General features: G+C 31.1%; 1 non-coding gene across 1 annotated transcript; it reads left to right on the top strand.

Annotated features, from left to right (window-relative positions):
- Positions 1-3,958: 3,958 nt before the first annotated feature.
- On the top strand, positions 3,959-4,031 carry TRNAR-UCU (transfer RNA arginine (anticodon UCU)). Its single transcript has one exon. It is a non-coding gene; the product is annotated as a tRNA-Arg (tRNA).
- The last annotated feature ends 7,290 nt before the right edge of the window (positions 4,032-11,321 follow it).

Raw genomic sequence — 11,321 nt, 5'->3', positions numbered from 1 at the left:
TTTAATGGTGAGTATAAGAAGCTCTAGATATGGATATAGAGTCTGAGTAAAGCTCTATATATTATTTAGATCTATATTTGTGGTTTTATGGTGAATATAAGAAGCTCTAGATATGGATGTAGAGTCTGAGTAAAGCTCTATATGTAGAGCTATATCTGTGGTTTTATGCTGAGTGTAAGGAGCTCTAGTGATAGATGTAGAGTCAATTAGTAGTAATTATGAAGTCTTATGTGGAGTTGTGAGCTGAGAATGGAGCTTTATATGTAAATGCTTTGTAGAGCTGTTAATATTATGTTTTTATAGATGTGGAGTCGAGTCGTAATATTAATGTATTTTGCTTTGAATAAACGTTCTATTTATTTATCATGTATTTATTCAATTCCTGTGTCTCCTTATTGTGTATGATCGATATACCTACGTATATTATTTATATTCTATATATTACAAGCATATGCATCACCTGAGTATTACATAACATTTAAGCCATTACAGGCACTGAATATCGAAGTACCTAGTGTTTCTGAGAGAAGAGCTTTATGTTAGTCGATGTAGAGCCATATTTGTGGTATTATTTTGTCTTTAAGAGCTTTATCAGTAGATATAGAGTCACTCGTAAATAATAATATGTATATTGTATAATATGTTTGTATAAGTATGTGTATGTGTTCCTATAATGTAAATAAAAGTTACGCGATCCCTAGTGGCTTATGGTATAGATGTAATTCAGACGTGTTCCACTGATTGATTTTCTTTAAGGGCAGGCAGTCGATCAGTCTTCTGGGCCCGGCCATGTCGTTAATTTTGTCGGCCTTTTCCGGACCCTTGATGTTTCAAGATGAACTTTGAATTGTCTTTGGATAAATGTTTATGTGATTATTTTGTGCACTCACGCCTGTGTGTAATATGTATGCAACTATATTATCTACTAGCTTTGACACTATCACTATTGTTCAAAAGCGTGTATTTTTGTAGCTATCATATAATTCATGTACACAAGCTACATCAATTTGCCAAGTGCCAAGAATCATCAAAATTCGATCAGTGCTTTTCGCCTGAAAGAATAATAAGCATACATCCATATATTCTTGTGGAATCAAATCAAATATATTTTCTTTATCGAACATAATATTAGAAGGATTAGCCATGATAGCTTCCCATGAGAATGAGATGTTTCACCGAGATAGAAAGTAGCCTATGTCACTGTCATAAAACCATAAACAACCCGCTCTGTTGCACGTAAAATAGAGATAAACAAACAAACACAATTTTGCTAAACAATTGATAATATCAGTAAGGATTGTGACAAATCGATATTACCAGTTTCAATGACAAAAACATCCAAATCATAACTAAGGAAGTACTTTACTTGTCAGCAAAAGATAACACAGGGCTCGTTAATACAAATCACGGAGCAACTGCCGACTGATGGCTGTTACAAAACTTACCCTTACCTCAACCCTTGTCATTCTTAACAATCATGATTTGATACGAATTAGGGTGCCAAGTTTGTGAGCTACTTATAGTACATACCAAGAGGTTAATTTTAAAATTATTACTATAAATTCACGTGTTGAAACTAGGAATAGTAGATATGTTTTGTGTGATGAATAGTCTGTACTAGTTTTATGAATCTGACAGTGTATATTGGAGTGTAATTAAGCGCCATTTGATATCTTTTAACAGATATACACTAACAGGATGCCAGGTAGGTTGGCATAAATAAGCCCTTAAGAAATTATAGTAGTTATAAAGGATGAATATAGGGATAAAAAGGTAAAGAAATGCTATTTATATACAAGAAATTGTGTAAGAATGGATCGATGTTAATAATTATGTAGTCAAAAACATCCATAGATCTGTTTGATATTTTTTAATAGAGAAACTATATCTTGATAACCACGTAGTATCTTTTATACCGGGCTACGCTTGTTAAACTTCAGCTAAACTTCCCAAAAACTCAGAATTAATCACTATAAATCTCCCAATCATGTTATTTCAATATAGTGTTTCGGATCAGTGATGTATGGCGTCATTTGAACGGTGGCCAGCAACCAGCGTGAGAACAATGACTGTTATATGTGCTTCTATGGAGTGATAGTTAGTGCAGACTATATTATATTCTATATACTTCTGGACGATTTGTAGTACAGACTATATAGTGTGGTAATAAGTGACAGATCGTAGCGTGAGAAGTAAAAGTGTTGTTGGATATTGTTCTATGTGCTCCTGATCGATATGTAGTACAGACTAGGTATATAATGCGTTAACAATGTGAGTTAGTTTTCTTGGGTGATATTTTTTTTCTTTCTTCATAACAAGAAGATATGAACTATTTGCCAGTGTCAAGTATAAGTTGTGGGGATGATGTTCAGTGAAAGAGGACAATAATAGTTTTTACTTTTATAATGTGTTTAAAGTACAAAACTGGCTATCTAATTAAAATTTTGTCTTAATATTATTTTGCACGCCTCATAAGCGAAGCGTTGAGGTGGGTACTACTGTCACTTCGCGCAAAACATCTGATTTTTCAAACTTAAAATGTCTTTATGTATCATACATTGCACTTGTAAGATAATACATACACACACATATTAAGAAAAAACACTATTTTTAACGTTCATGATATTTTTGATGTCATTTTTGTTATTTAAACTAGTTAAAAAACAGTTTAAAAAAGTTCTGTCTTGGACGTCCGTGTGTCTGTATGTGCGGATCCTTTTTCTTGTTAACACGATAGCGACCGAAATACTTTACTAATCGAGTCTTTTTTTTTCTCTTACGCTTGAGTATGCTCAGGAATAGAACCCTTTCATTTTTCAGGGTCTGATTCGATGTGGTTTAATTGTTATTAAATAAACAAAAATAATAATTAATAAATATTTATTAAAAAAAAATTATGAGGCGTGCACTTTTGGATTTTCCAAATTATTGTTTAATGCAGTCGACTCTATAGTCGTAGGTATATTGCCTACGTATTTATACATAATATGACTTTCTATCCTGATATTTTTTTATAGTTAACTATATTATAGGAAATATGATTCGAGAATTTAATTTAAAGGACTTACAACAATTACGTTATGCCTAATCTTAAGTTTATTATACATATTAATATTATACTTAAGAATGTTAACTAAATACATATTTTATTTTTGTGCAATAAAAATTAACTGCTATCTCGTATTCGTATGCAAATTTATTTGGTAAATAAAGGCTGTTAAATTGGCTGATTTTTTCCGGTTTATCCACTCAAGAAAAATAAGCCGTGCCATGTCAGCCTGTCAATGTGAAAAAAATTATAATATTTTAACGTGGATTTCAAAATTTCATTTATATTGACTGTTCCTTAAATTACAAATATTTTTATATGTATAATGTATTGACTTGAATTAAATTAAAAATATTTTAAGGATTCGAAGTGTTTTATATACTTAAATCCTACTTCCTACTATTATTATAAATGCGAAAGTTTGTGAAGATGGATGGATGATTGTTTACTAGCTCACTCTAATACTATAGAACCGATTACAGTGAAATTTGGTAGGTATGTAGCTTTTTGTCCCGAAAATCTCACAGGAACGGGAACTATGCGAGTTTTTCTTTGAAGACGCAGGTGAAGCCGCGGTCGGAAATCTAGTCTTTATCTAACTTTCCGTTAGTATACAACTATACAATATATGAAAGAAATCTAAGTTGATTATTTATTTAACCTATATTTTTGAGGAGGATATTTAATCATTCATTCAGAGGAAAAAGCATTTTAGATTTTGGATCCCTTCCCTTATAGAATGTAAGTATCGAATTATTATTACTTATGTATTTATGGTATAATAAAAAATGCTAATGGAACTGTAAATCACGTTTTTTGAAAAAAAAGTAATTAATTATTTTTTTCTTCATAATCTACAGCATAATTTGTAATTAGGAAATAAACGATAATTTTGAGTTGGGATTCCATGTCCCTGTGGCGCAGAGGATAGCGCGTTGGACTTCTAATCCAAAGGTCGTGGGTTCGATCCCCACCAGGGATGCATTACATATTCTTTTTACTATATTATGTTTATTTCAATGTCTTTTTTTTAATTTAAACTTTTAACAAATTGTCGTCATAATTTATATTGTTATCATTGTACTAGTTATTCATAAAAAATAATAATTTAGGAACATTTCCAAAATTTAATTTAATATTAATTGTTTTTTATTTTCTTCATAGGCATATGAATAAAATTCACTTTTTAATAAATCTGTTAATAAAACGAATAAATTCAACCCTTGCTCAATTTTAAAAACAATGTACCTTTTTTTAAATATTATTATAAACATTTAAACCCTTAGATACGTAGAAGGATAGTACCGACTATTTCGTCGTTGCATAGCAATGCAGGTAGTAAATTCAATGTCATTGCTTCCAGAAATTTCCCTCGGGATTTCGGGAATCCGTCGGATTATGGCGTGTGCTTTTATGTTTTGATAGTGTGATAATGTTCGCTGTAGGTATACCTACGTGAAATGTTTTTCGTGTTTTCCTGATTCTTTAGAGTTACCCTATGGCTCGGTAGAATTTGAAGATAAGTACTATGTGTTCAAGTTTTTGTTGAAAGGAAAAAAAAGTGTTTCACAACTGTTAAAAAACATGTCAATACTATTTTGGTAATGATTCAAAGAACAAATAAAACACATGGGTTTGCTTGTTACACAAGTTTTATTGTTAAATTGGCATAATTTAGAGTACCTAATTAAATGACATAACATTTCAACATCAACATGTATTAACAACACAAGAAAATAAAAATGCACAAAGAAAATGAAAATACATCGCACTGCACTCATACAAAACACTACAAAAGCTTTGAACATCTCAATAATATATTGCTTAATATCCTGCATAAATCCGAACAGTCCATATAACAACTCCATATTAGAATGAATACGTATAAAATACGTTTTAAAACACTGTAAATAGCTCACTCAAGCTACAATAGCGTAATACTTTAAAAAATAACACAATAATGTATTCCTTCATGAAATACGCGAAAGAAATGAATATAAATTTGCCAGAAGCGGCTTTTTATCGTCGGGGACCTCCTCAAATGTTATTTAATGTTATGACGTGTCATATCCAGCTGATGTCGTTCGTTATCCCGTTTAGTTGCTTTTTGGAGATCCGCGAAATAATATTTTGAAAGAAGAAAGAACGAAATAACATTTATGTCTTTTAAAGACAAAAACAAAGGGCGAAGGGTTATTGCCGGTAATAACGATTGCTGAACTTACAAGGATGTGAAATTATTAGGAAGTTTCTTCAATGTGAATAAATGAAGGAATTTAACAATTCTAACAATTTAAATCAGCATAGGTATTTGAAGCTTTTTTCTCAGATCGTTTTGCAGCTTTCACGCTCAAGACATGTAGATTGTAGAGGTAAATATAAAAACATTATAGTTACACTCATATACGTAATAATAATATATTATATAAACCTAATTTTTTTACTTATTTTTATATATTTTTTGTTTTTATTAGTAAGTATACAAAGATTTAATTAAATCCCTCCGTTTAAAATGGGTTAGGGTTTAGACGAAATTATTACCTATATTAACAAATATAAAAAAATGGTAAAGTCTAGAAATCTCTATATCCAGGTAATATACGAGCGTCGTCAATTGCAATGTTTCCGTTTGGAGTGTTGTGTAGCAGTGTGTACAAACAAAGAAATAACTTTGGATTATATTCGCTAAAAGAATGCCGCTTTAAATATACTACTGTTAACATGCGGTTTCGCTCGTGTGTTCTTTGAGTTTCAGTGCATTAATTGGCCAAAAACATCGTCAGGAAACCGACATGGCGAAGAATCAAAAGTTCCACGAAATGTCGCCATGTTGGCCAGCATGGTGGATTATGGCAATCTATGTAGAAATTAATAAATGGATGACATAATAAATCATTGGATAAATTTAAAAACAGATGACCATAATTTATAAATGACTATTTCGAAATAATTATTATTTAATATTTTATTTTAATAAAATATATAATATATAAATGGGGCATGCTAATTTGATAAAGGAAGCGAACTGAGAGATACAAATGTGTGTAGAAAACAAATTTTGTTTCATATGCCAGTTTTTGTTTTCGTTTTCTAAGCGGTACATTGTAGGTATTATTAATACTTTCATATCACCGTGCATTGGCGCCATAACGGAATGACGTGGCGGCTTACGTCAAATGTCACTTTGACAGCTTCTATAGGAAATTGATGCGGAGTTTTGAGGAAGGTATTATGAGGAAAAAATGCAAATTAAATACAGGGATGTCGCATGTGATGACAATACGTTATTTATGAGATTTTTCTAATATTAAAATACGGTACTATATTAATACAGGTACAAAATTAATGGTTCTAGATGCAATTAAAAATTAATGATCCAATTTTTGTTTATCTCCTTACTATTATTTGAATCCAGTACCTAATGTCTGCGAATATGTGAAATTCAGAAAATGTCTTCGCAGTCTAGTTCTTTATTTAATAGTTAAACCGAAACAAGGACAGCATAACCTATCACGGCGCGAAAAAAATATTACTACAGACATAAAACTATAATCAGAAAAGCATAAATAATGGCTGCAAAAGTGTGCCTTCAGCTAGTTTTTGTGTTGTCCGTGTGTAACAACCGTGGCTCGATATTTCTGCCCCATAAATCTATTGAATTGGCAGGTCTGACTTGTGCGTTGTCATGGCAACACCCGCGCTCTTAATGTGTTTACTAACGTGGTTTTTGGGGTAATAAACTTGTAATAAAAGAGTATAGTGTTGTACTTTTCGTGTAAGGATTAGATTGGAAAACTGTACTAAAAGTAGTAATTTAAAACTTTTTATGGATTGGAAACGTGATTTATTTATAACTAGAGGTCCGCCCCGGCTTCGCCCGAGGTACATATTTCGCAATAAAAGGTAGCCTATGTCCTTTCTCGGGTATCAAAATATCTCCACACCAAATTTCATGCAAATTGGTTCAGTAGTTTAGGCGTGATTGAGTAACAGACAGACAGACAGAGTTACTTTCGCATTTATAATATTAGTATGGATGTTATTTAACCCGACGTTTCGAACACTTTACATTTATTTTTTTATAGTTTGTGTTGGAATTTAAAGTCGGTTTTAATCTAAGAAATATATGCAAATTTATCAATTAAGTATGGCACATTTTATTTTATTATAGGCTTGTTTTACATTAGGGACCATTGATTATTATTATTATAGTGGGTCATAAAAACCAACCGCCTTCTGTTTTAGAGAATTACATTACTTGATTAATTTTAATTACGAATTAATGACTGTAGCTTCAAAAGTAGTATTTTTTTAAATCAACATATGCACAGTACATACTTCATTAATACATAATATTAATAATAGTTAAAGATATTTATAAAATTAAAAATCAATAAAATATCTGATTGAAGACACAACAGACTTAAAATAAGAATCATTAAAGTAATACTAAAAATAGTAATATTTAATATTACATTATAAATTTATTGTATTTAACAATTTGTATGTGCAGGAAGGAAGTTTTTCTCTCAAAGAGAAGACCCTCGACCCGGCTGCCCGCTTTGCTTGAATGCTTATGATCAGAAGGATGTGTTTTATATGAATAAACAAGTATGTGATTATAGATACGAATATCTAAAGTATAATTATTTTTATTATTGTTTGAATTGTGTACGATTGCTCGTACGAAAGATCCCATGCAAAGACATGATAGTTTATAAATATTGATATTTTTTTTCAGAATGTTGTAAATTTTAATAGCATCTTGGCCCTTAACCCAATAGAAATAATAAATCAGTGAGCACATAAAGATGTAATTCCCCTGATATTAAATCATCCTAGTTAGTCTTCTAAATAATGAATTTCAGAGGAATTCAACTCCATGCTTTTAAAAGTTCTGCATAAATGTTTACAATTTGACATGATAATATATTGAAATATAATATTTATCTATATAACTGTATACTAAGGAGGATGCACCTACAATATATGCAGGATTCATTTCGTTTTGTATAAATATTTAAAAAAAAATCCGAATATATTTTGTTCGGTGGTCTCGCTAAAAAACGCACTCCAGCAGTATTGAATCACATACGTCTGCAACGATGCATCATCGCATAGAGTGACATGTCATGCGATAACACGCCTTTTTCCCTTGAGATAGAGTCCATTCATTTCAACATCCAATCGAATTATATACTGCGTCTGTAAGTTGTAATTGTTTGTTATTAATGTATGACTGTTAATGGCAGGCTTTATCTTCTCCTTAAATATGAATGGGAGGTTTTATTTTATTTTTCTTTATGCTAATTTTATTTCGCGCCATTTTTAAATATGATATGAGCACTAATGTAATAAATGGGAATTGCTAGTGTTAAGTATATGTTTATTTTTATTACTTTAGTATGAAAATGTTATTGTATTGTTTTTAAAATATGGTAATGTGTTCGCTGTTTATTTGCAAATAAGAGTTATGAATGTTTATTCGAGTTTGAAAAATTATTCTATACACAGATACGTTATGTTACCGTTAAATATGATAAACGTACATTTTATTATAGCAGAATTAAAAGTAGGTATGTTCAATACTTTTATTTATTTTCTAAATTAACGTTCAGTGTTTCTGCTCTACAAAAATCTATGAAAAAGACTTCACTCAAATTATCTATACATCTTAACCATGGCCTGGATCAGTCTTTGGTGTACCTTCAAAGAATTTCCCATTGAATAGTCCTTACTTAGCATCCCGGAATAGCCATTAATTAGGTTTCCTTACGAATCAGAAGACCTAAATAAAAAGCCAAGACGGAACAATGGAAACAAAGAAGTTATGTCAAGACGAGGTGTGTGAGAGCAATTAGAGCGTGGAGCGCTCTCGCGACACTCCGCTTGACACTAATTAGACAAGGTATTTATTTGGGGGTTCCGTAGATCTTGGGTAGAGTAATGTGTGTTTTATGGCAAGTAAGAGTGATGTTAAGTGGTCTGTAACAAATGAATGGTGGCTTTTTATGGATTTGCATGGTATTAACCACAGATAAAATAGTACTATGTTCATTTAATACTTTTTGACTGTATTATGCGACAAATTACAGATTTTTATTGTACATATATCGTATTATGTGTCACCAAAACTTATGAATAAATGTTTTCTTAGTGTTTTCGTTTGTTTTATTTTACTCTAGTATATTTCCTACCTTCGTATACAAATTTAAGACGTTTTAAACTCAATTGAAAATTTCATCATATTTTATAATTCGAATACTTTTCAGTGAGCACAGCCACAGACAGACAGTCTATCTGTCCATATACTAATATTTGTACTGGACCTATAATGCTAAATTCAAAATGGTTATGATTTTACAAAAATAGTTAGTTACACCTCTTTTATGGGTGAGAAATTTTAGGATACAGTAAATTAATTTATTCAGTTTTCTTAAGGATCCCTAATTTAAACTAAAAAAATGGGTTATGTTTTTAGCCAGACTATAAAATTCTTCTCTGTAGAAATCGAACCGGTGATAAAGGGTAAGTATAAATATATGTCATGGCGATTCAAATGCACTCCTATCCTCCTATTGAATGGATAAATGTTCGAATTTGAGTTTTAGTTCTGTACACTAAAAGCGAATTTTATTACATCAAACGAACATAGAGCTAGAGCAAGAGCAAGACTATTCTTTCGTGATCGTTTAGTGTAAATCATAACTCGTATTCAGTGTTTTTCAGTATTAGAACATTGCTTTAATAATGCTCTACGCCTGTTTAACACTAACAGAATTTGACATAGTGGGGTTAGAATGAGCATTCGCTCGTTTGATCTAGCACTGTTAGCAGATCACACTAAAACCACAGAGTTAAATATTCAGTACACTAAAAGCGAATTCTTCTTGCATGTAGTACAAAGTATTTTTGTAAATCCCGTACATGTCATCCCTGTTACCCTCAACCCTTGTCCCTTTCCGATTCATTACCCCATGTCCCTTAAAACGCTTACTAAGCACTTTATATAAATAGACCAACTTGTAGGATAATTTATTTTATTTTGTCGGATGAGCTAAAGTATGTGTGTTATACAATACTAGCTATCCGCATGCGGCTTTGCCCGGTTTGTCTAAAACTTACAAAATTATATACCTACTAAGGGCCGATTTATCAATGCTTGGATAAAACTTATCCGTCCAATAAAGTATTACTTGATAATATTAAAATGTCACGTAAACTGTCAAATACGGGAAATTAGAATACGTTTTTAAAATGGTAGTTTTTATTTATTTTAAAGGATTGAAAAATCAGCCCTAAAACATTTAAACACAGGAATAGACAGATAGCGGGAAGCCACTTTGTTTTATACTATTTAGTGATTATGTAATTATAGATGTAGAAACGAAATTCATCAAAATTGGTTAAGTTCAAAAATTGAGCTTCGAAATAGCTATGTAATATTAATTAAGTAGTTCTAAATAAACAAAGCTTTACTCAACGTAAGCAAAAACTCACTTAAATATGCCTATTTTCAAATTTATATCGAAAGTTACACACAAGGTTCCATCTTCATATACCGATAATTTTCTAACTATGGGAATTGAATCAATGACATCCAGGGCAAAAGTTATTAACCAACTAATTCTAAAATACCTGGCTTTTCTTACTTGTTTTTAACGAGAGTATTATAATTTTAATTATTTTTCAACCAAAACAACGTCAATCCCAATTTTCTGTCCCATTCCATGACACACCTGCGTAAGGTCCCAACGGGGACGTTTCTCTAATTAATGGATACTCGAAGGCTAATTCAGAGCTTATTAAATGAAAACGAATTTCAGATTTGTGTACAAGAATTAACGTTTATTATGAGATGAGATTCTGATCTTTATTAATGTTGGATAAATGGTTTTATAGGAAGTTACTTCAAAATCGTTGTTTTTAATATTTATAGTAATTCTCTTTTTATGAGACACAACTCTATCTACAAGATAGGAAAAAGTGAATAAATTATTTCCAAGTATACCTACTTTAATTGATACAAATTTCTCTACATCATATACTAGCTAGTAATCAAAGGAAAACCCGCATAGTTCCCGCTCCCACGGGATATTCGGGACAAAATCTATCCTATGTCGTTTCTCAGTTCTTAAACTATTGTTGACGACGAAAGAAGAAGACAATAAACTTGTGCGTATATAGTTTAATATTTAAAATTACAAAGTGCGTTTGGTAGAATTAATTAATTTTAGTGAGGGAGTGTCCTGCTCAGCGGTTGCGTGGCGAG

The sequence above is a fragment of the Colias eurytheme genome, chromosome 25 (assembly GCF_061535395.1).
Source record: "Colias eurytheme isolate Ceu_HAF_F1 chromosome 25, ilColEury1 Martin Lab GWU primary, whole genome shotgun sequence".
Classification (NCBI taxonomy): domain Eukaryota; kingdom Metazoa; phylum Arthropoda; class Insecta; order Lepidoptera; family Pieridae; genus Colias; species Colias eurytheme.
This window is presented reverse-complemented; position numbering and strand designations above follow the sequence as displayed.